The 26975-nt window shown below is 34.0% G+C and overlaps 1 pseudogene; it reads left to right on the top strand.

Annotated features, from left to right (window-relative positions):
* The first annotated feature begins 2791 nt into the window (after positions 1 to 2791).
* LOC120158047 lies at positions 2792 to 17857 on the top strand (annotated as a pseudogene).
* The last annotated feature ends 9118 nt before the right edge of the window (positions 17858 to 26975 follow it).

Genomic DNA, 26975 nt, shown 5'->3' with positions numbered 1-26975 from the left:
AAACTTGAGGTTTGATGCTTTCCCTTTGATTCTCTCTTGATTCTAATTGCTTGATGTTTCTTGTTATTGATCAATGACTTCTAAGCTTGCTTAAATACACCTTGAATCACTTCTGAACGTTGGGGATAATTAGAGAAAATAATATAGTCGTTTTAATGTGAAACAATTAATAAAACAGTTTGGAGCGTGGGGGGAATTGGTACCCCCTATGGGGAATCGGTTCCCTAAGTGTAAAATTCAAATATTTCGACCGTTATACAAGGGGGGAATCGGTACCCCTGGGGGGGAATCGGTTCCCTCCGAGCATACTGGAATTCTCGGAGCCAAACCATTCAGGGGGGAATCGGTACCCTCTTGGGGGGGAATCGGTTCCCTTTGAGTAATATGGAATTTTTGGCTTTGAAATGGTTCGAAATACTTCGTAAAATTATTTTGAAATTGTTTTAAGTTTAAAACTTAATTTTACACTTTGAGTAAGGATTAAAAATGATCTTTGAAAGATTTGGAGTAATGTTTTGATATTCGAATAATTCTATCGAATATACTTAGAAAATCATTTGGAAAATCTTAAAATTCATTTAACTTAATTTGTTATATCGAAATATCAAAATGTTTTCAACATAAAACAATCCCAGATCCCACATATTGAAAACGCAAAGTGGTAAGAAAAAAATGTAAAGACAAAGTCTACGGCATAAAAAAACAAAAGAAATATCAATTGCGAAATTAAAGACAAACGATTACTAAAATCAAAATAAAAGAAAATAGAACAAAATCAAAATACAAAACCCTAAAAATAGCTAAATAAAAAAGGAAAATAAATATAAAATGGCTAATATTAAAAAAATGAAAAAAATTATATATAAAAAAAAGTAAAAAAACCAAAAAGTTAACTAAATTCAAAAAAAAAAAAAAAAAATAAACATTAACCAAATAATAATAATAATAATAATAAAATGTCGGGATAAAAAAATAATTAAATTAAAATGTGACTTAAATAAAAAAGAACTAAATTAAAAGAAAAATAAAATGAATTATGAACTTAAAAGAAAAAATGAAATTAAAATTGAATTAAAAGCGTGAAAAAGGATTTAAAAGTCCCTATCCAGGTGAAAACACGCGGATCCCATAAGGGATCCAGTTGGATCATCGGGTCGAAAACGGGTCATCGGGTCAAGTATAAAACCCAACATTCATAAATAGAAAATCATTTTCCCCTCACCCCCAATTTGATCAAAACCAAACACAACCTTTTCTCTCAATTGTTCTTCATAAATGAAGAACACGACCGCTTGGGTTCATAGAGAACCCAGAATCCGACCGGCCACCATCTCGTTGGCCTCGTTCATCGACGGTGAGACCCAAAAAGAAATACATTTTTTGAAAGTCCTTTTCATCCTCTCTTCAAAAATAGCCTTGATTTTTACAAAATAGCCTCGGGGAGGGCTAGATCTGAGAAAAACTTCTCGAATGTCCTCCCCTCCGATCATCGACCTCCTTTCTTTTTTGGGTTTTTTAATAAAGAACAGAAAGAAAAAAAAGAAACAAAATAACTTAGACCCACATGCAAGCGACAAACTGAGAAAGGTGAAAACTTTTACCTTTTTCATTTCTTTTCGAAGCTTTACAAGTGCCTTTTTGCTTTGATTTCTTGTGTATTTCTCTCGTGATTTCTTGTGCTCTTTCTTAGAACAACATTACATGTATTTATAGTCTCTAGAGAACCCCCTATTTCAATTCGATTTAGACTCCTATTTAGACTCAAATGCTTATTTCTTTTTCCATTTTTTGACATGATTCTCATCCACGATGGTGTTGAAAATTTCGGAATATGGAGTTGTTGGATGCGACTGGAACGGGTGGTGAGTTGCAGCTGGGATGGAAACTCTCCAAGCCATCTCGACCGTCGGATGGCCCGTTGATCTGACGGTCCAAGACATGCGGCACAGAAGGAAGTGAGGTGAAACCCTAACAGGCTTCTCACGTGCTAGGCCGGGTCAGTTGGGCCTCGTGGGACTGTTTTTGGGTTGGGTCTATAAATAAAACAAAGAAAAAAAATAAATATATGTGTTATGAATATACAATGTAAGCATATAATGGTGTAATGTATGTATGTTATGTAATATACGGGCACAATGTATATGTCCACCATAGTATATTATAGTATATAGTATAATATGTATGATATAAACGTAACACATATATTTATACAATACTAATATATTTAAATAGATAATCAAAGTCGGACGAAAATATGTGTCTACAATAAAAAAATATTAAAATCATTACGAGGACATAATTTTTTTTTTGTATGTTAGTACGAGTGTGTTTAATGAAATTTCATATCATTATTTTAATATAAAAATGAGCAGTGTTTACGTTTTGAGCTAACTAATGTAATATAAACGTAAAGAATTAAATTGTATCAATTAAAAGAAAAGGGGTAAAATATCATATTTGAGCATGGAAGAGGGCCAAAAGTCAATTTGACCTTACAAATAAAACAAGTGACCGGTAGTCAACGGTATACCATGAGCGAAGAAAAAGACATCATATCACGTTCTTGCGGGGAGCAAACATTAAAACGAAATAATAAATTAATGGATAATATTTAAAACTAGAGATAACTTCAGATTAATTACCTTAAAAGTTAAAACTTAGTATTAATCAATATTATTATTTGATTTGTTCGTACAATGATGCCCATATAGCAATCTATTGAATGTGAACAGCATATTTCTAATGGCAGCCAGCAACGCTGATCTGAATTATACCATTTGAGAATATCAAATTACATTAATTACAATTTAATTCCTCCAAATAGTTCTGGAAAGAAACGTGACAAATTGTTTCGCTGATTGGAGAAGGCTGGAAACGCGGTAATTGATTTGCATGTTTTAGACGAATTTCCATCCTCTGTTCTTCACTTTCTCGCATTGATCCGAGGTAACTTTGGAAACTTCATTTGTTTCTGATGCGACTTTCTCATTAATTTGATCAAAATCTGCATTTTTTTATATACCCTTTTGTTAATTTCACGTGATCAATCGATTTTTTTGTTGTTGGGTTTTTGTCGAATTTTGATTCAAAATTGTTTTTTTGTTGATACCCTTTTGTTTTCTTTAAGTTTTGATCCAGATTTTGGAAGCAGACAGTCATACTTTGATCAAAGTTTACTAGCCTGAATCCTGGTTTGTTATTATCAGCCTTATAATCCATAGAATTGTGATACTATGGATTGATGTTGATTTGGTTTAAAGGGTAGCCATTAGCCAATTGTTTTTCAAGCTTTGTTTCCCTTCTGGGCATTGAAGTCCAAGGTTTTCCTATTGATTTAGAAGGGAAAGAAAGCAGAGGGATTTTTGAGAAGTTACGTTAGCTACTTTTATTATTGTAAAATCTGATTAGTGTTAAGAAAAATGAACTTAATCTCCGGTGTGATGTCGAGGCGAGTCTTGACCACATGCGGTACCCTGTGTGTCTTTTGCCCTTCATTGCGTGCAAGGTCCTGGAAGCCTGTCAAGAGGTATAAGAGGTTGATTGCTGAAATATTCCCTCGCAACAAGGTTTGTACTCTTCAAGTTATGTAAATTTCACATTTATACCGCATTGTTTTATGCTAGGTGACGAACCTATAAAATTATAGGGAGAGTGAGAAAACAGATTATCATAGAAAATACAAAGAAAATATCTAAATTATATCAGAATTTGAAATTTTCAAGTGTGGCGACCGCCCCAGTCAGCCCCCTCCCTGGTTAAGTTAGCTAATGCTTGTTTACGTATAGGGCTTGGGAGTACTTTCTTTTTCGAGTTTTGGGACATTTGCATATTTGCTACTTTATAATGCAGCCCTGCAGGTGGCTAATGCTTTAATTCAATCATTAAATGGGTTAGCTAAGCAATCATTAGTCATAATATGGTGATTCACTCATTTTAATCATTCTGTCTTTATAATGTATGAAGATTTGCAGCTTTAGCATTTTTTTGTATTTTGCTTTAAATTATATCCTTCCACCTTATTTAATCATATAAGTTGAACTTTTTATGTCACAGGAGGATGGACCAAATGATCACAAGATTGAAAAACTACGTGAATATGTTTCGAAAAATCCTTTACGCATCCCAAAGGTATAGTATATTTCTAAGCCTCGGATATGCTTTTGATGTGTTAATATTGCTTTTGAAATCTTACTGTTTCATTACTAGTTAATTATTCTAGTATCCTTATAACTAGTTCTGGGAAATTTTATGATCAGATCAATGATTCCCTTGAGCAAAGGTGCTACAAGGAGTTGAGGAATGAGAATTTTCAATCAGTGAAAATTGTTGAGTGCATTTACAAGAAGTTACTGCTATCTTGTCAGGACCAAATGTGAGTTTCTTCTGTTGCAAACTCTATGGCTTTGTATCTCACTGTTTTGAATCATATCAAGACTACTGCATTATGGCATATTTTACCCTCTCTTGTTTTTCGATTTCCTTATCCAAAGTGATTTATAGTAAAAACAAGGAACCTCAATTATCCAAATTCTTATCTAATATTTATTTTTATAGTATTGTGCTTAGATGTGAAAGTCTATTTCAACAAGGAAAATACTCTTCATTCAATAATGAAAAAGCCTCCTCTTATCAGTATGATACTCTTATTACTGAAACTTGTTATACCTTTATGGATTCTTCTCTTGAATTATTGAGATTGGTCTCGAAATTTGAGAATGTCAAGTGTTTTTCTATTATTTGTACTGATAAAGATGTAAGCGATCATGTCTCTTGATCAAATATTTGAGTTGTTAAAAAGAAAAGTATGTTCATATTAATCATGTTAAACCTTTTACCAAAAGATCGAAAACATCCACATTGTAATTTCAGGGTCAATATCTCAATCAAACGCGTCAGAAGAATTTTTAATTGTCTTCCTACTTTTAGTGTTTCCTTGAACTCACTTGATTTCTGGTTATCAACCATTTTTTATAGGACACTATTTGCTACTAGTTTACAGAGCATTATACAGACTTTGCTGGATCAAACAAGGCAGTATGAAATGCAAATTCTAGGATGTCAGACTCTTTTTGAGTTTGTAATTAATCAGGTTGGTACTTTTAGCATTACTTGTATGCTTCAAGTGTCATGAAAAATGGGTTTCCATCTTGCGGAATTGTTTTACTTTTATTAGTTATTAGGTTTGTGGAAACAGGCTTCAAACTCATTTTTATCTTACCAAATTCTGCAGAAGGATAGTACTTCCAGGTCAAACTTAGAAGGCTTTATTCCAAAAGTTTGTCAGTTAGCTCAAGAAATCGGGGAAGGTGAAAGGGAGATGAATCTACGTTCAGCTGGGCTGCAAGCACTTTCTTCATTGGTATTCTCATTCAAGAAGCTTCTCTTGTTTCGACATGCATTAATATATCAAGTTTTAGTTGGATTTCTTGGAAATAGATGATAAAAGTGAACCTTATATCATATAACTCGACCAACAATTATATAGGTTCTGGGAAATTAAGCCAGAACAAACTAATACTATATACAGTACATGCAGTGAAGGCAGAGGAACTAAATTCGAAGGTTTTACTTAGAATGAATGCCTTCAAGGTTCACTTCAATTTACCTTTCTCAAAAGAACCAAGTCAATGGTTTTCCCTTTCACAATTATTCTTTTCTTGCAGTTCACGTTTTTCTCTGTCCAAATTGTATATATAATTACTCTAATGCACGTTTCAATTTTTTATCTTCTGGTGCAGATTTGGTTAATGGGTGAACATTCTCACATTTCGGCAGAATTTGATAATGTGAGTTGATTATGACTTATTAAAATACATTTACAAGTTTATTGCTTTGCTATTAACTTGTTTATTTTCTTAAGTCCCTATGTTTGAATGTTTTCTTCTATATTGATGGATTTCATTTATAAAATCCTCAATTGATGTGATTGTTTACTTTCTTAACAGACCAAAGTGGCTAGTTAAAAAAGTATGAGTTATCAAAATCATATATTCACCAGAATAGTTTGGTCATTTTCAGTGCAGTTGATTTCTTCATGCTTTAATGCCCCTCTTTTCCCCTTGGTTTGTTATCAAAATCATGTATGCAGCTGTAATTCTTAAGAACCTTTAAAAAATTGCAGCTATCTCAGTTTTGTGGTTGTTGTTTTGTACCATTTGCATTAAAAGAATTTTCAATTATCAACCACAGATTGTTTCAGTTGTCTTGGAAAATTATGGAGTCCCAAAGATAAATTCAGAGAACCTTAATGGTGGCCAAAGTCGATGGGTGCAAGAAGTGCTAAGAACTGAGAGTCGTACCACTCCGTCGCAAAAAGTTCTTATAAATGTTCCTTCATGGCGTAGAATTGTAAATGCTAAAGGTGAACTAAATGTCTCAGTGTAATCCCATGACTCAAGTTTTGGATTTAGTTTTGGTTTAAACTATTACCTGACAATGAATTTTTCCCCCTCACAGGGTAGATGCCCGGAATCCCTGCTTCTGGACCAGGGTTTGCTTACGTAATATGGCAAAACTAGAAAAGGAAGCTACAACAACACGAAGCGTTCATTAGTCTATGTTTCGTTACTTCGATAAGGAAAAGTTGTGGTCCGCTGAAAATGGTCTTGCCTTGCCGGTCTTAAGGGAAATGCAGATTTTAACAGATAGTTCTGGTACTGATGCTCTTTTTTTCTTCTGTCGGCCCTCCTATTATCTATTTCAGGTTAATGTTCTGTTCTTCTGCTTTTCCTAAAAAAATATATGACCTTTAGAAGGTGAGAAAAGTGATACTATCTGTTTCCCCACGTTTGCAGGATAGAATGCACGCCTTCTGTAGAAGTTAAGCATCTTGATCACTAAAGTGCCCTCAAACAACCTGACGTGCAACTTCAAATTGTAGAAGTTATAACATCCCTTGATAGAGATTCAAAAGTTGAGGCTTCTGTAGCAATAATCAGTGCAGTTAGTGATGTTGTGAGGCATTTACGAAGGAGAATACATTGCTCGCTTGATGATGCAACTATGGGAACTGAAATAATAAATTGGAACAAGAGCTTCAAAGAAGCAGTGGATGATTGTCTAGTACAGTTATCGCATACGGGGAGACCCTTTTGTCATTCTTGAGTAGATGTGTTACTAAAACTCGGGTTAGATCATCTAAGCTAATTACTTTGTTTTTTTTTGTTCTTGTGAACAGGTTGGTGATGCAGGTCCAATTCTTGATGCTATGGCTGTGATGTTGGAGAATATCCCAAATATTACAGTTATAGCAAGAACTACAATCTGTGTTATTTATCACACAGCTCAGATCATAGCCTCAATTCCAAATCCATCCTATCTAAACAAGGTAATGATCATATTATTGATTCATCCTATCCAAATCATACCCTCATCAATTTTAGATCGGAATAAACTGAAAATATGTTTTCCAACTTCTTGATTTCCTCATCATGATCTTCTAACTCCTTGCATAGATCAAAAGAAAAATTAGTTCCTAAAAATTCATCAGCCAAATGATCAATTATATCAACATAATTTATGCTCTCTTCTTTGTCAGGATATTTCATTGCCTTATACACATCAAATTTAATGATCTCACCATCAAATTTCATGGTTAAAGTCCTGCTTCTTACGTTACTCTTTGTGTGCGCAGTACTTAGAAAGGGAAGCCCCAATAAAATATCGGAAGACGTGCTGATGCGATCATTCTCCATGTCAATTATATAAAAATCAGCGGGAAATATTAAATCCTTTACCCTTACCAGCACATTTTCCAAGAGTTCTTCTGGGTAAATGACAGATCTATCGACAAGCTAAATTGATATTTTTGTATCATTCAAAGGCTCATTAGTAATCATATTATAAACAGAGAGAGGCATCACATTAATAGAGATGCCAAGATCACACATGGCTCGCTTTATCCCAACTTTACCAATTTTACAGGGTATTTCGAACATACCTTGGTCTTTCAGTTTTGTTGGCAACTTTCGTTGGAAAACAACTGAGACATGTTCTTCTAGATTTACCTTCTCGATCTCGAAAAACTTCCTCTTTGTTGTACAAAGGTCATTTAAAAACCTGACATATCTTGGAACTTTTCGGATAACTTTAATCAGAGGTATATTGATTTCACCTTCTGAAATACATCTAATATTTTCTTTTCCTCAGTTTGTTTAGCCCTTTTTACTAACTTTGATGGAAAAGGTGGTGGCACAACATAAGGAGATGGTATTGGATCCGTTTGTAATTTATCTCCCTTCTTTTGGGATCCTGAGTCAACAACTTTCTTTTCTTTTTGGATTGCTTCATTTTCTGGAACAGGTGGTGCGACAATTGTATCACTCCGAAGAGTGATAGCGTTGACATTCTCCCTTGGGTTTACCTCGGTTTGAGATGAAAGTTTACCTTGTGATTCCAAGCGTCCCACGGTCTGAGCCAGTTGGCTTATCTGCTTGTCCATCTCTTAGAAGTGGGCTTCAGTACGAATCTGAATTTTTTCTTGGGAAAGAGCCAACCTCTCAACGATTGATTCTAATGATGACTTCTGTGGCTGTTGGGGTGGTGGAGGTGGCCTTGATTGATAAGCTTGACTTGGCCTTGAGTTATGAGCGTAACTAAAATTTGGATGATCCCTCCATCCTGTGTTGTAAGTATTGTTGTAGGGATTATAAGCCCTTTGGGGAGGTCTTGGAAAGTTCACTACTGCATTAACTTGAGCATATGTGTCATCTTGAATCAGTGGACGGCCGTCTGTTGGATGATCAAGTAATGCACATATTCCACACAATCTGTTGGTCCAATCTTTCCTACAACAATAGAGTTGAATACTTCAGTTAATTTATCTATCCTACTTTCTAAGGAAGATGAACTTATCCCATGAACCCTACAAGGAGGTTCATTAGTTAGGCGAAACTGTTGAGAATTTACAGCCATCGTGGAAATTAAATCCCCAGCCTCAGTAGGAGTCATGTTCACTAAAACTCCTCCGGTGGCAGTATCGATCATCTTCATTTCCAAGGGAGTCAATCATTCATAAAAATATTGAAGGAGTGTTTGCTCAGTTAATACATGTTGTAGGCAACTAGCACATAACTTTTTAAATCTCTCTCAGTTGTCATAGAGTGACTCTCCCTCTAGTTGCTTGATTCCAATTATTCTTCTTCCTAACTCACTTGCTTTTGCCGCAGGGAAAAACCTGTCAAGAAAAAAGCGAGTCATTTAAGCCCGTGTGGTAACAGAATTTGGAGGTAAATAAAATAACCACTCCTTAGTCGAATTAGATAAGAAAAAAGGAAAATCTCTAAATTTGATTTGGTCCTTAGTTACTCCCTGTGGTTTCATGCTAGAGCTGATCATGTGAAATTATGTGAGATGTTTATGTGGATTCTCGTTTGGTAATCCGCGGAAAGTAGGGAGGAGATGAATAAGGTCAATTTTAACTGGTATGGAGTTTTCCTTGGGGAAAATCAATGCAGAAAGGTTCTTGTTCAGTAGGAGTTGCTGCTAAGTCTCTGATAATGGGATCAACCTTCAAATTTGGTTATGTATTAATGGATTCGCTTGAACTTGATTATGAATTCGATTCTAGATCTAATTGTTGTCTTCTTCTTTCCCTAGTGTCTATGCGTGAAGTCTTCGAGCTCTGGCTTTGATTTCCGGGTCGTAATCCACTAATTCGCACGGGTTTGTCCTGGTCATAAATCAAAAGCAAACAAAAATTTGTAATTTTGGCGAAATCTTAGGTAACAGTGTCAATTTGATAACTATCTTTTTGATGTCAAAATAAATTCCTTCTTCTTAGTCATATATCATAAAGAAATACGTAGTAAAGAGAAGTAAGAGTTGATCCACAGGGACTTGGAAAATTCCCAAAATTCTATTTGAATTGCTTAAACCAAGCGATAAGTAGTAAAGAAAATGGGAGGGGGTTTGATGAAAATGATTGAATGAGGAAAAATAATTTTAAAGTGAAAATAAATTAAGAAAACAAAGATTTGAAAATAACTATAGTAGAAAGCAACCTCAAGTCTCGTTTTGACTCAATTCGTTTTTTATCATCGAAAATAGATTTTCACTTCGGGATTCATGCCGATTACAGTCTACAAGGCATTATCCTTGTAACTTGCTTTTCACTTTGGTAACCGATTTTCCCAAAGCCAATCTTTGGAAATCCAGCTTTTAATTGAACCAACTACGACAATTGTAGTTAGCGCAAAAACAATTTTAGTTTAGGAAAAGTCTGACTCCGATTATGTTGTTTCTCTGAGAATAGAACCCAATCTTAGTTTCCCTTAGCGGACGCCGCTAAGTTTGTTCACAGGAAGTCGGATTTTCTATTCACCGATCTTTCCTCCCAACTTTAAATCAAAACAACATCCAGACCAACATGCTCTTTTTGAAATGAAAGTGTTTTGATTTTAAAAGGTTAGGTCGATTACCTATCCAAGTTTCCAGAAAATTGAAAATGACATTCTGAAGATGTTAAGTGCTTTTCAATTCTCACTTATTGAATTGGGTCATCGCTTAGCCTTTCGGCTGATGAGAAAATTAGTTAAGCATGCAGAATTCATACTTATCATGTTTAAAAAATAAAACTTGAAATAAAATAAAAATGAAAACTAAGAAAAGCTTTTATAAAACCAAAGAATCGAAAATTACAAAACCAAATAAAAACAAGTGTGTTTGAGCCTTTCTCCAAGAGGGTATTTATAACTTCTAAAATACTAGAGATAAACATAGAAATTAAAATAAAAATAATCCTAAAGATAATTCCAAATGTTTTTCAAATTTAAAAATAAATCTCCTAAGATATCTCTGCCCGTCCACCTTTCAGAAGGTGCTAATTAGATCTTATAGAAAACCGCTGTTAACTGGACCTTCTAGAAACTACCACGTCGGAACGTGTCATGCCCACAGTCGTGCCCATGTCTCCAACCGTGACCAAATAATAAAAAATGCAGAATGCACCCTCGTTACTGTTACTTCTGGAAAATAAGATCTTGCATGAAAATAAGCACAATACAACCAAATCAACAGTAATAAATCCATAAGATCAAAGAATTAACAAGAAAATATTATCAATTAAAAACACTCATCACAAGGATTTCTTATGATGTAACTAAGGTGATGTGGACAGGACTAAGAAGCTTGCAATGCTAGTCTTGCGGATTGCTTATTTTCAAAATGCTTCTACTTCATGCTCTGCTTTTCAATTGATCATGTAAAAATGACATAAATTTCCTTAGTGATGTTCATTAGGATGTTTGTTTTTCTGGGCAAGGCCCTGCAGATGTAGGAGTGACACCGAACTGTGTAAACAATCCTCGGTGTTCATTGTTATGTTCTTCCCTTTATCTTGCGCGTTACTCATTACTGCTCTAATCACAACTTACAGTACAACAAAAGGTATCACAATTAACTACCAATAAAAGCACCAAGCCACAATGTCTAAAAACATCGTCTCCAAACTCATTTTGATCTTGAAATATTGTGGTAATGATGTTTCGAAGAATGTAAACTATCAGCAGACGATGTTTCCCGAAGGTAATCAATATCATCCAATTCTTTACTACCCGAGTTCAAAATAATCAAAAAACAAGTATCACTAAACATTTGGCCATTATTATCGCATTCTCTTTGCAGGAAAACTGACAAGGCTTTCTTATGATGTAACTAATGTGATGTGGACAGGACTAAAAAGCTTGCAGTGCTAGTCTTGCGGATTGCTTATTTCAACATGCTTCTACTCCATGCTCGGCTTTTCAATTGATCGTATAAAATGACATAAATTTCCTTGTAATTTTCGATTGATCCAATAAATTTGACATAAACGGTGACCAAATTGAACATGTCTCAGATGACACCGGCATACTCTTGAAGATGTGAGTTCGAGTGGTGCCCTCTTCAGGTGAGTAAATTTGATAGTTTGGTTCGTACAACTAATTAAATAATTAAATTATAACATATTTTATCAATTTAATTTAATTCCGACAATCATAAATTAATATACTATCATTATTGTTACAATTTGATAACCAGAAAATTCAAAATATGAGCAAGGCAACATGGAATTCAATAAATGTAGATGGTTGTGTGTGTTGGAATTGAACCATGTAAATCTTGTTCCACGCTCCATTCATAAATTTGAGATACCTTGATCTTTCTGGGAATGAAGATCTTGAGATCCTCCCAAGGAGTATATGCAAGTTACAAAGTTTGCAAAGTGATGAAACTCGACTATTTTTATCTTCTTGAAGAGTTACCAAAAAAGATTGAAAATTTGGTGAATCTTACCCGTCTTCCATGTACTGGTTTTGATAACTTGAAATCATAGTAATCCTCACAATTGCAGCCATCTAATAAGTAATGTTCAATGAAGAGCCAAAAGAAGACATACACATTTGTTCGATACATATGTCATCTTCTTGTCTAAAACATTTTCCATTAGCTGTCTGGTTTTGAAGTTTGTGCATCTTGGTTTGACATCATAGTGCTAAGGTTGAGCCATAGCCATTAGACTCAACCATTGGAATAGTGTTGATATGATCTTTATCCGAACCCGAATTCGGTATGTCATATTATTTTGAAAGAATATGGGTTGATTTCAAAACAAAAGAACATTCCATGGTAAATGATAGGAAATTTCTTGGAATGGTCATGATCTTTTAAATAAAAAACGCGGAACTTCTGACATTGAGGCCAAAGGGCCCTGCTTTGCTTTGATCATGGAGACTACAAGGAGGACTTGGCTTACACCATTGAAAGCTTCTATGTCGTCTTCTGAGGCCAAAGGGCCTACTTTGCTGTAACAATTTAATAGTGGGAGAAAGAAACACCACACGTTCCCTAGCTGGTAGGTCATGCACTCCAAATAAATTTATTCCGGAACGTAATCAATATCACCCAATTCTTTACTACCCGAGTTCAAAATGATCCAACAACAATCATTTCGCCATTTCTATCGCATTCTCTTTGCAACAAAACTGACGAGGCTTTCTTATGATGTAACTAAGGTGTTTTGGACAGGACTAAGAAGCTTGCAAGCATTGAATGGTTCTACTCCATGCTCTGCTTTTCAATTGATCATGTACAAATGACATAAATTTCCTTTTAATTTGATCCAATTAAACTGACATAAATGGTGACCAAATATGTAAAGGAGCATTAATTTTATGCATTCATAATTCTGCCCTTTACTTTTATGTATTTATATTTCTATCCTTTTATTTTTTGGAACTTTAATTTATAGCCTTTAATTTTATGTCTTTATTTTTTTATTATTTATATTCTAGCGCTTAAATTTCTATATTTTATTATTCTAGTTTTTTTATTATGGCAATTATACCGCAATATTTATATTTCAAGTATTTATTCTCTGTTTGAGTTTTGTTAAATTCCTCTGTTTTAGTCCTTGGTAGATCACTTGTTTTGTTAGATTTAGTCCTTAAATTTAGAATCCTTTAAATTTGGTCCCTAAACTTTTAATTAAGAAGAAGTCTTAATTTAGTTCTTGCTTTTGCTCGAGGTTCTGAATTAATTATTCGATTTTCATAATCGATTAAAATTAATTTAAATTAATATTAGAGCCTCCATTTTTAGGTTTGATCCTTAGGTTCTTTAAATTTTAAATATGCATACTTAGTGGATTTTTAAATTAAATACGATTTCAAACTCAAAATTTTCAATTTTAAAATATAGGGTAATTGACTAGGTACCAATTATGTTTATATTATTTTATACTTCTTTTTTATAAAAATAATTATCAGATTGTTAAAGTATTTATCATATAAAAGTGTATAAAATAAAAGAAATTAAAATTCAATCCATTTTAGTTCAAAATATGTCATGTATTAATATGAATAATTAACACCCTTCTTAGTTGTTATTGTTTACTTAATCGCTTGTGAAAAGTATAGAGATTTGAAAAATATTTATACAAAAATGTTTGCATTATAATAATTGCAGTGGAAAAAGGGAGATATTGACAACTTTTATAAAGAAAGACCCTTCCCTAAGTCTTCTCTAATATTTTTCTTAAATCATTGGAGCCATGACTATTATAAAAAAGAGAGAGATAATGGATCGTTAGGTAGCATCATTCACATGAACAATATACATTCATTAATGAATTAACACGAATAATAAATATTGTTCGTTTAGTTGTTCGTGTTCGTTCGTTTGTTCTGTTAAGTTTAAACGAACGAATATGAACATACCCTTATTCGTGTAGGCCTAAATACAACGTATTTCTTGGGGACTACTATCTTTTTATATAGACTGAATATTATGTTAGTCTTTAAAGTATTTATAATTTTGTCTCTCATCAAATTATAAATACAATTTATGGTTTCTACATTTTAATTCCATGACACTTCAATACCTACGACACATGTAAAATAATTGGTTACTTAATTTTATGTCATACTTTATGATAACATTATATATTATATATATATATGTGCCCAAAATTATGGATTTTAATCTAACAATTACAAGCATGTCTGATTGCATTGGGGAGGACTATAATCCTTTACAAGAGTTTGGTTCGATGATCCGGCACCCCGTACCGTTGTCTGGCCATATGTCGGATATGGGAATCGGATACATAACTTGAAGAAAATTGAAGGTTGAGAGCAAACATAAAAACGTACCATCTCCGTAATCTTTCTTTATCCGAAACCGAATTTGTTGTCATATTATTTTGAAAGATACGGGTTGATTTCAAGACAAAAGAACATTTCAGTTGTAGATGATAAGAGCCAAGGCAACGGTTTTCCCTTTCACAGTTATTATTTTCTTCCTTGCAGTTCAAGTTTTTCTCTGTTCAAATTGTATATATAACTACTCTAATGCACGTTTAATTTTTTACCTTCTGGTGCAGGTTTGGTTAATGGGTGAACATTCTCACATTTCGGCAGAATTTGATAACTAACAAAGGAGCTACAACAACACGATGCGTTCATGAGTCTATGTTTCGTTACTTCGATAAGGAAAGGTTATGGTCCGCTGAAAATGGTCTTGCCTTGCCGGTCTTAAGGGAAATGCAGATTTTAACAGATAGTTCTGGTACTCATGCTCTTTTTTTCTTCTGTCCCCCCTCCTATTATCTATTTCTGATTAATGTTCTGTTCTTCTGCTTTTCCTAAAAATTTATGACCTTTAGACGGTGAGAAAAGTGATACTATCTGTTTCCCCGCGTTTGCAGGACAGAATGCACATCTTCTGCTGTCCGCACTAGTTAAGCATCTTGATCACAAAAGTGTCCTCAAACAACCTGACGTGCAACCTCAAATTGTAGAAGTTATAACATCCCTTGCTAGAGATTCAAAAGTTGAGGCTTCTGTAGCAATAATCAGTGCAGTTAGTGATGTTATGAGGCATTGACGAAGGAGAATACATTGCTCGCTTGACGATGCAACTATGGGAACTTAAATAATAAATTGGAACAAGTGCTTCAAAGAAGCAGTGGATGATTGTCTAGTACAGTTATCACATAAGGTGAGACACTTTTGTCATTCTTGAATAGATGTGTTACTAAAACTCGGGTTAGATCATCTAAGCCAATTACTTAGTTTTTTTTTTCATGTTAATTGTTCTTGTGAACAAGTTGGTGATGCAGGTCCAATTCTTGATGCTATGGTTGTGATGTTGGAGAATATCCCAAATATTACATTTATAGCAAGAACTACAATCCGTGTTATTTATCACACAGCTCAGATCATAGCCTCAATTCCAAATCCATCCTATCTAAACAAGGTAATGATCATATTATTGATTCATCCTATCCAAATCATACCCTCATCAATTTTAGATCGGAATAAACTGAAAATATGTTTTTCAACTTCTTGATTTCCTCATCATGATCTTCTAACTCCCTGTATAGATCAAAAGAAAGATTAGTCCCTAAACCATTTTTATTTGGACTTCCCTCGTTCACAAAGGCATTTCCCGAGGCTTTGTTCCATCAATTACTCCCGGCTATGGTCCACCCTGACCATGAGATACGGATCGGAGCCCACCGTATCTTTTCTGTTGTTCTTGTGCCATCTTCAGTTTGCCCTCAACCATCCTCTGTTACTGGAGTAACAAAGAAAGGCTCAGGTATTCCAAGAACGCTTTCGAGAACCGTCTCCATCTTTTCTTCTTCAGCTGCCCTTTTCAAGAAGCTAAAGAAAGAGAAATCCTTCTCAAGGGAGAATGCTTGTCTATAGAATAAAGAAACTGTTGCTAGTGAGGAGCAACTAGAAAACATTCAAAATGGGATTCTGAATAGATTAACATCTAACACAAGAACATACACTATAATAAGTCCGCCGGTGTCTTTGGCAACAGATGAAAATCCTCCGAGCAATACAAATCCAAACATAAGTATATGGATATGATCTTCCAAAGATCCTCCAAATAAAGGAAAATCCTGAATAAAAATGAAAATACACGTCGGAGTCGGACACGTACCAGTGTCAGACATTCTCATCTGAGTTTGACTAACATAGTAAGGAAGTACAAGACCTGATTCAGACAGCAGTGACTTGCTCTTTACCTATATGCCTAAAGCTTCTTGTAAAATGAATGTTTCAAACGATAAACCCCATGATTTGTTTGATATTTGTCAAATTTGTGATCTTTTCATGAAGTTTTTATTTGTCAAACCTCAGGAGGCCAATTCCTTACGGCTTAGTAGCACCCAGATTAGTCTCTTGCTTTCATCAATTTGGGCGGTCTATCTCTCCTCAAAATACCCCACAGAACTATGAAGCAATCGCTCACACATACAGCCTTGTGTTGCTCTTCTCTCGAGCCAAGGTAAATTTCTCAATTGATGCTCTACCAGCATGGCACTTTTTTGGCATGAGTTAGAGGTTTCTTTATCGTGTAGGAACAAAAAATACAGACTGTAAACTTTGTTTTATAGAAATATGTATAGATGAACCTAAGATCTTCAATGTTGCAAGTTATTTGATTGTATCCTTGGGGAGATCTTATTAAATCCATGTGTTGCGTAGTTGATTGTCTAAGCTGCTTACTGGAGAGAAAACTTTCTTCTGGTGGTTACCCATTACATCAAACTGACATTCATTCTATTTCTGAGTTTAATTTTTGTATGTTTGTGTTTATGTAATGCAGAATTCTAGTCACAAGGCTCTTGTTCGTAGTTTCCAGTTAGCTTTGTCACTGAGAAGCATCTCTCTCGACGAAGGAGGTGAGCACCCAAAGTTGTAATTGTCTTTTGGAATCGAATGATTTTTACGGTGTCTGCTTTCTCTTGCCTTTAACTTTCATGACCCCCTCTCCACAAACAAAAATTGGATTAAGTAATAAAAGAATACTTAAATTAAATTAATTCACTACGATACTCCCCCTCAAGTGTAGGAACAAACATGTATTATAAACTTTATATGTGCGGATAATAAATTCATTGTCAAGAGGATAACAACTTGCGGTAGTACCGACTCTGATACCATGTAAAATTTAATACATATCAAACCAGAGATCAATGGTGCAAAAAGCGGGTAAGCACATGTTATCTTTGTGTAGGTTACCTACAAGTATTAGTTATGGGAGTTTACTATTTCTTTTTATCAAATCAGAAATCAATTGTACTTCCGCTAATGCTGCAGGGCCACTTCCACCGTCACGTCGTAGATCTCTTTTCACCTTGGCAACTTCATTGATACTCTTCTCATCAAAAGAATTTAATATTCGCCCTATCATCGATTCTGCCATGGTTCCACTTACAGATAATGGTATGAAACTTCTCATTCATGAAACCATACTTGCTTTTCCTTCTGGAATAAGGTTGAAGTTTCTATCTTCTCTAATGCAAAATATCAATCCTTTTTTACTTCAAGAATTTGTAATGTGTAATGGAAGTAACTAATATCATTGTTCCAAATGATTAGTTATTCCGGTTTACTATATCTTGTTTTGATGTGCCATGGTTCTATGATCCATAGGATGATCCATTTTTGAGCTTGCTGGACGATCGTAGGTTACAGGCAGTTAACACTGTGCCTGACCATCCAACAAATGTTTATGGATCTAAAGAAGATGATGCTGTGTCTTTAAAGACTCTCCCGGAAATTCAGATAGCTTCAGACCAAAGTAGGGAAACTCTTTCTTCTGAAATCATGAAAACTTTGGGAAACTTGTCGGAGGTAAAGCTTTTTATCCGAAATTTCGAGAATCTTTGACTCTGATGCATCATCAAAGAACTAGTATTTTCTATTGTAATAACCTTATGCTAATATTTGGTGACTATATGGCAGCCTGATTTGTCCACCAAACGGGAACAGCTGCTGAATTAAATCCCTGCTTGCATCACCTTCTGAATTTTATCTACCAAAATGCTTGGAACTCAAGTGATTTCTTTTGCAGGGAGCTTCGGTTTTGTTAATCAATGATGACGAAGACAACGATGATGATTTTCTGGAACCATTTGAAGGCCAAATCAAGGATAGTTCGGAGTTTTCTGGAGAAATTCTTTTTTTTTTTCCTTTTTCTTCCTTCATATGTGTAGATTGCAAGAGATACCAATAGTTATGCACTCTTCATATTGCAAGCAATTTGCTTTGTTCTTATTCTTTAGCGTTGGGATGGACACAGTTTTGCAATGTGTGAACACATAATGTTACTTTATAGAAGAAATTTATCATTGATCGTGTATGATATTTCATATATTTCGTTTTAGAAAGAGAGTTGTGTTTACTATTATTGGATACAAGATAAAAATAAATAAAAATCAACCATATAGATAAAGAAAACTATATAATAAAACATGAAAAAGAAAACCTTGATATAATATACGACTAAAATCACATTCAAACACAAAAACTTAATCAAAAACTCGTGTATCAATTTTCATTTACCTCATTGGAAAACAGAATAAAAGTAGTCAAGATTTAGCTGTTGTATTGGCTTTGAGTCTTGAACTTGACAATGACTGGTAGAGCATGAGCCGGAGTCGAAGCCAGCGCTGCCGCCACAAAGCCTGAGGGAAAGGCGGCTGTGGAATTGAAAGTTAGGAGTAGGAGAAGGGTGGTAGTATAATGGAGAAGTTTGTGGGCAATGGGAATGGAGCCTAGCGATTTCCCTAACCCCTTCATCAAGAAACTCCATGTATTTCCTCATTGCAATATCTTAATTCCAACGATAACAAGGAGTAGAAGAAGAACAATGGCGTCGGATTTCTGCTTAGTTCAAGGAAATTAGAGAACAGTGATTGTCGGCTGGGACGTGGACAGTGGACTATCTATAACTGCAACCCCCAGACCGATGCGGAGGATCCGATCCGATCTGGGAAGTCACATTAGGCCCATCGGAGCAACCCACTGTAAAAATAGCGGAAAATTTAAAACTTTTATTGAAATGTGTAACTTATAAAATCAATTATCACTATTTAAAAATAAAACAAATTTTCATACTCGTATATAAATCAAAATACAATTACATGCCCCCTAATCACATGTACCATACTCTGCAACAACGCCGGAAGAACTCCCTTACTGAAGTCGATAGATGCACTGGTACAATTCTTTTAACCTGAAAAGGTGAGTAATAGAGTGAGCTTTGGAAAGCTCAGTAATACAGAACTACCAGATGATGCTGATGAACGTGCAGATACAGATAAATATATATTTCCTTATTGTTTCTGAACATTTACAGATTTTTATGCTGAGCAGAGATCCTACTGATATTTTAGGTGGTAACAGACAATGAACTTTCAGTTCAGATAGAAATATTTCGAATGACTGAATTCAGAGATCAGAATATGTTATCTAGTGTGTTCCCATAAAACCAGTAAAAAGATACAGATTTTTATTTTAAAACATATATATATACACCTTCATCCTTTAACAATCTGTTTGTGTAGGTTCCCCGGAACCATACACCCCGCACAACCAGTAAGGCCCTGAGCACACAGCCGAGAAGCCTGCAGATAATCTTCCTCCAATAATAAACCCCCCAGATAAAACATTTCTCCGTCGGTAAACGGAGATATCAGAAATCAAAACAGAATTCAGATCAGATATCATAACAGAATCCAGATCAGAAATCAGAACAGAATTCAGGTAATGTATCATAACAGAATTCAAGTCGGAAATCAGATAAAATATTTATATAATTAGGGAACACACCAGAGTTTACAGACATTATTAAGAGGTACTGGATAATCTTATCAAACAGAAAAACACAGATATTCAGTATATTGATAGAATATCGGAATTCAGAATCACTATCGGAAGAGTTCAATAACTGAAAAATCATCAATTATTCAGAATATGACTTGAGCTGGTAAGGAAGAAATGAAGGTTCAGGACATTTACAATCTATGTCGATTAATCAATTTATCGAACAACTCCAAATGAATAGGTCCCAAAAACAATACTTATCAACTTGTCAATTCATTAACTTTCCATGGTATTTACTCTTTAATACCAAATATTATTATCCATAGATCATCTTCTGAGTCATCACTGAACAGATCTTAAGGAGACTAAAAAATATTCCAATGCTTTTAATTTCATTTCCATGCTTCCACAATATCATGTAATACTGACGTACTTGATTAATTTGTTCATAACCCATTGTAATTATACACTATGTAAACTCATCAGAGTTTCCAGACTTATCCAAATCACTTACTAAATCCTCAATCATTGAAGTTACCTAGTTCATTTAGCAGTCATGTCCATTCCAGTTACTTCGAGATTTTCCAGAGTAATTCACACGTTCCTGAATTTCAGATACATGTATTTTCATTCCATTCAATTTGGTCTTCGTGGTTGATTTGTCGAACAAATGTTCAATTCTTAGTACTGAATGCGATCTAGAGTTGAGCTGAGCTAAATACTTCCAAAATTATCGTTGAGCTAAACTTGAGTAGACGAACATGCATTCAAGTAATATCTCTGTCGTTCAGGTATTGACATATTATTATTAAGGTTGATCGGCTCACTTAAGTTATGTTCCATAACTTTTAAAGGTAGTCCAATACCTATGCTTATTTGGATTCCTTAATTAATCCAAGGTATTTAAATAGTTTAGGCCATAAGGTTATTTTGGTAATTTTGGTATTCAATTTATTCCATTTATTTCAGAGCTCGAGGATATCCAATCATTCCTGAGCTTGGTGATATTCTTGGGTCATTTCCATTACAGGATATTTTGGTCATTGTACAGATTCAGTGTACTTTAATCATTTCCTTCCGTCTGATCTTACTATTAAATTCAATCTTATCATTTATTTGAGTCCTTTCGAACAATTCTAACAACAGAACACCCCCGACAAATTGTTCTTCAGGTATTTACTCATAACTCGGATATTTCCGGGTCAAGTGCCTTCTCAGATTTTACAAACGGAACATCAGGAGTTTCCCTGCACTAAGTCAGGATTTTAACAATCAAATCCGTACTTAATCGAGTTAAGTACAAATCCTCTAAGTATTTTCTCATTCAGGGTTAACTCAGACTATTCTACCTCTTAAGGGCATTTCCGTAATTTCTTAACCAGATAATTTCGATATTATCTCTTAAAGAAAATAATATAATTTAGGGATCTTATGATTAATTGCTTTCTTGAACACTCTCTGATCTTGAAATAATTCCCTTAACAGACTTCAAGTATCTTGCATAAGCCCTCTTGGGGTTAAAAACCGGTTATCCATAATTTCCATGTACAACTAACATTTCTTATGCACATCAATATATTTATCAGATCAATATGTCTTTTCAGATTTATTAATCCACTTCCAGGGACAATTCTTATCATTTTCCAATATAAGGGTAATTTCGTATCTTTACCCTACCGAAGTATTCTCATAATTTCCCATCCAAGTACCTTTAACATTTAACCTTTGATGATATAAAATATAATTTACAAATCCATGTCTGATTTCTTTATCACTAATCACAAACTTGTAATTTAATTCTAACAATCTTTCAATCTCTTATATTAGTCATTCGATCCGTATTTAGTTACAGAATTTCTACCACATTCATATCGAGTGAATAAATTATTCAACTCCACAAAAGTGACCAACATTATCTTATTCATGCATTTATCAATATCAACATGTTCCCTAAAGCATAAAGAGATAGTAAAGTATTACCTCGATTTCCGTGCAATACTGATCGACCATAAAATTTCCATTCGAACGCCTTTGATCTTTAATTCAACTTCCAATAATTCCTCAGATACATATCAACATAAATTATATCAGAAACAGAGCTTAATTGCGATAAATAGATCGAATCGGGTGATAAATCAGTGAAAATAGCTTATCGGGTTCGAATTTGGGGAAACGGACTTCAGATTCAGATTCAAGACATCGAAAACATAAAATATGACTTTTCGGAAATTTGAAATTTTTGGTCAAAATCAAAGTCAACGGGTTTGACCAGCAATTTTGAGGCATTCGGGTTCGAATTTTGAAAAACGGACTGCGGAATCGGATTTGGAACGTCGAAAAATGTCAGGATAGGTATACTCGGTCAAAGTCAAAGGTCATTTAATGCCCGATCAAAGCTAGTCAAAGTTTTGGTCAATAGTGGTCAACGTCAGTCAACGGTCAACGGGTTGGGTAAACGGGTCGGGTCGGGTTATGACCGGTCAAACCGGTCACTTTTGTCTTCCCCACGCGCAGTGGCGGCGCGTGGGGGTGCGTGAACAGTGCCCTGATATCGGAAAATTCCCGAAAAAATTCCTAAAAATTATTTTAAGCGATTTCGAGATACTTACAAAGCTCAGTTCAAATTTTTGAACGGCGGAGAGCTCGATTTCAACGAATCGGAAACTTTGACCGCTTCACCTCCTCACGCGCCGCCGTCAACGGAGACCAAGGATGACACCGGCGGACACGAAACGATGCAAGGAACACAATGGTGCGGGAGGTGTCATAAACGGATGACCCGATCGTCGTGAATCGATGAAAAACCAATTGAAATTGAGTTATTACCGACGATACTTCAGACTGAAATTAACGACGAACGGAGACGATTCACGACGAAAGGTTTGAGGGGTTTTGTTCCTCGGTTGACAATGAACACGATGGTGGTTTCGGCTCGTCGATCGGAGGTCGGACGGCGAGTAGATCGGAGTTGAAAGAGGGGTTGACGGGAGAGGAAAACTGGAAAAATTTCCAGAAACATACGGAGATTGGGGGTTTATAACATCTCATAAATGAAAAATGGCTAAACCAAGAGTTTAGCATTGAACTTCCTGCACTTTATAAAATGGTCTGCCAACTTTAAAATTTTGCAATTTAACCCACTGGTTCTTTCAAAATACCAAATTAAATCCACCACTTTATAATTTCTTAATTTTAGCCCTTAAATTGGGGTGTTACAATAACATTCCAAAAGCCGGGTCAGTGACTAAAATGTGAATTTTGGAAACTTTATGCTCAATTTTGAAATAAGCTAAAAGTTCAGGGACTTAAGTAAAGGATTTTGGATTAAATAGTAAAGATGGATAAACTAAAGGGGTAAAATGGTCTTTTCATAGGAAAGATTTTTATATTCCCTTTTTGAGTAATATAAACGTGGGAAATGTGAGAAAACATCCAGAGTTTTCTTTTCTTCTTCTCCACCTTAAAGCTCTTAAGCAAAGGTAAGTTGGTTTTCTTTTGGTTAATTCTTAAGAGTCAGCTGGTTTTGGTTAATGATGCATTAGGAAAGAGTATGAAATCAAAAAGAAGCATGGAAACTTAAAGAGTGATAAGTTATGGTTGATTTAAGTTAAGAAGTGAAATTGTGAATAAGGATATATAAATGGATTTAAAAGTTGAATTTGACTTGTCAATAGTTGAATTAAGAGATTTGGAGTGGTAGAATTTGATTTAGAACATATAGAAAATTTGGTATGATTCTTGAATGCTTTGTGGATGAGAGGAATTTTAAGTTAAAGAAGTATTGAATGAAAATTAATTGGTTTAATTAAGTGTATGCAAGTTAAGGATAAAAAAGGGGTTGAAATATGTGAAGTGTTTGAGATGGAATGAATTAATTTTCGTGCTAAAAATGTGATTTTTGGGCTAAGGGTATCGATACCCATTCAATATGTATCGATACCATCTTAAACGAAAAATTACTGAATGCAATGAGGGTACCGATACCCTAAGGAGGGTATCAATACCCCTAAAGGAAAAAGTGAATATGAGTTTATTAAGTAGTTAGTATCGCATTACAAGGTGTAAGTATCTAATAATTGCCTTAAAATGTATAATTATGTAGATACAGAGCCTAAACGAGTTTCGGAATCATTGACAAGTAGATCAATCAAGGGGAAAGATAAGAGATTGGTATTGGCTAGTGAGGCTAGGTGAGTGCATACTAGTGACATGTAGTGTTTAATGGAAATAAGACTTGGGATGAGTCTATTTCCTAGAGTATTATGCATGAAGTCACGAACATGATTATGTTTGTTATGTTTATATGTGATTATATGTATTACATTAATTGTATGTATGCATGACTAAAGATATTGATATGTTTTGTATATACTATATGATTTGTGTAAAACACTATTATGTAATAATAGAAGAACATGAAATAAGTTATATGATAAAGGCATAAGGAATGAAATGAACATGTGACATAAGCTACAAGTTAATGAATCATTGATATATATATGCAAACATAAGATAACCAAGTATAAGTCACATTATATGGTATAAGTGATTACACGAGAAAGGTTAGGAGACTCTATGAAGATAGTATAAATTTGAGGGTATAAACGTAAATAATGATACATAAGTTATATAGGGAAGATTTATACTTAAAGGAAACTATGGTTTATGAGTTATAAAGTGAAGAACTACAAAGCTTTATGAAAGAGTATTTAGAACTCATAGGAAATTATTTATAGGATAAAATGAGACTATTTGAACCTGTAGTATAAACTTTATAAAGGAAGACTTAGGTAAACTCATTATATGATACAATTATAGAGCATTACTATGCAAATTACATTAAAGAGTATATATGAGTATATGCGTAAGTTTATAGGTTATTGATAGGACATATAAGATTATATAATTGTATGATAATATGAAAAAGTGAACTAAGTTTAATGATGTTGAACCCTATGAGTAGAAATTATGTGATTATAAGTGACATGATTATATGATCATAAGATATGATAAATGACATGTGATATATGAAAGAGAAAATATATGTGATGTGATATATGAAGTCATATGGAATATTATATGACTACGTGATTATATGAAAAAGAATATAGGTACATGTGAATTATATAGAAATGAACTATGTGACTGGATGTAATCTTATGAAAATTAATAATGAGCTATGTGAAAGAGCTATGAGATTATGTGTATATGTGATATGAATATGTGAATGTAAATTAATATGAATATTACTGCCCATGTTATGTGTCATAAGAGCTAGAGGTATAGCTGTCATGCCAAGAGTTGAGGGTCTACGCGGTCCTTCGAGACATATATGTATTCTTTGGAACATGTGTGAGGTCTTTTGAGACACATATTTGATCATTGGCATATGTATATGATTCTTAAGGAATTTCTACGTGGTCCTTAGGGACATCTTATATGGCACTTCGGTGCATTTCTACGCGGCACTATGGTGCAATTCTACGTGGCACTTCGGTGTATTTATACGAGCTGTGGTGACAACATGCACAACCTCTATAGACTCACATATCTATAGTTCTCACATATGTACATGGGCTAATCAAGAGATAATAACAAATATATGTTTGTGATATGATAAATGATATAAAGGATATGATGATGTATGGGTATAGTATTTGATTAAGAAGGTTAAATATAAAAGTATGTGATTAAATGATAAACTACTAATGATGATTTATGTGTATGTATGTATTTCTTACTAGGTAATATGTTATGATTTATATGTTGATATCTGTATTGTTTGGTTAATTCAATCATATGTTGATTAAAAGAATAGATATAAGAGGATATGATTATTAGATATAAATGATAAGAATATTGCTGGTGGAATAAGGTTAGAGATGGAAATAGTGTGTGATATATATGTGTGTATTACGTTGTATACAATGTTATATTGTTTTGGTGTGGCATCATAAGATAATATGTTCATGCATGTGTAAATAGTTAGAGTTCTTTTATAAGTTTAACACCTTACTAAGTCATAGATTGAGCGTGTGATTGTTTCACACGTAGGTTACAGAAGCTAGAAGAGAAGCTAAGAGGAGCAAGACATGTTAGCATTTTCCTTACAAAGTTTCAGATCAAAAAGAGATGATTTAGATGTATTTGGTTATTTTAAATATAGTTGGAATGTACTAAGTGATTGAGTTGAACATGCTCTGATATGATTTATAAACCAATGGATTTATTTAATGTAAAATATTCATTTTCTTGAAATGTAAAATTTAAAATTTTAGTCTGTTTATAAAGAAAAATGTTTTGGAATACAATGTGACACTTCGGACTCGGATCCGGGTCGGATAAGAGTTGGGGTGTTACATTATCTTTTTGTAAATGTTAAAATTATCAAAGAAAAAAACCCTAGAGCTCTAGTTTGCGTTTTTGCTAAATAAACTCCACCTAACTAAAATACTTTGATTTATTTAGGCATAAATAAAAAAGTAGGATTTATTTGAATTTATTTACTTAAATATCAATTAAAATTCGATAAATACAATTGTATCTGAATTTGACGTCAGGATTTAATTTGGTATTTTTGTTAATTTTTTTTAATTTAATTAGGTACATGAATTTGGTCTCGATGTTTAATTCACTTAAATTTTTTTTTGTCTAATGATGAACTTGAACTTGATCTTATGGTTCAAACTAATTCAAGAAAGTCAATATATTTCAAGTAATTTGTGTGGACATTACCAACAACATGGTTGAATTTGTCAGTCCAGCTTTTACCATGATGATACCAGTTCAGGTGTTCTGGTTCTTCCAAAATGGCAATGTCAGCATCTTTTGATGGGATAAACTGAGAAGTATGTCCGGCAGGTATTA

This window comes from Hibiscus syriacus, unplaced genomic scaffold (genome assembly GCF_006381635.1).
Source record: "Hibiscus syriacus cultivar Baekdansim isolate YM2019G1 unplaced genomic scaffold, ASM638163v2 tig00111303_pilon, whole genome shotgun sequence".
Classification (NCBI taxonomy): Eukaryota; Viridiplantae; Streptophyta; class Magnoliopsida; order Malvales; family Malvaceae; genus Hibiscus; species Hibiscus syriacus.
Note: the sequence above shows the minus strand (reverse complement) of the source record. Positions and strands in the feature narration are given on the sequence as shown.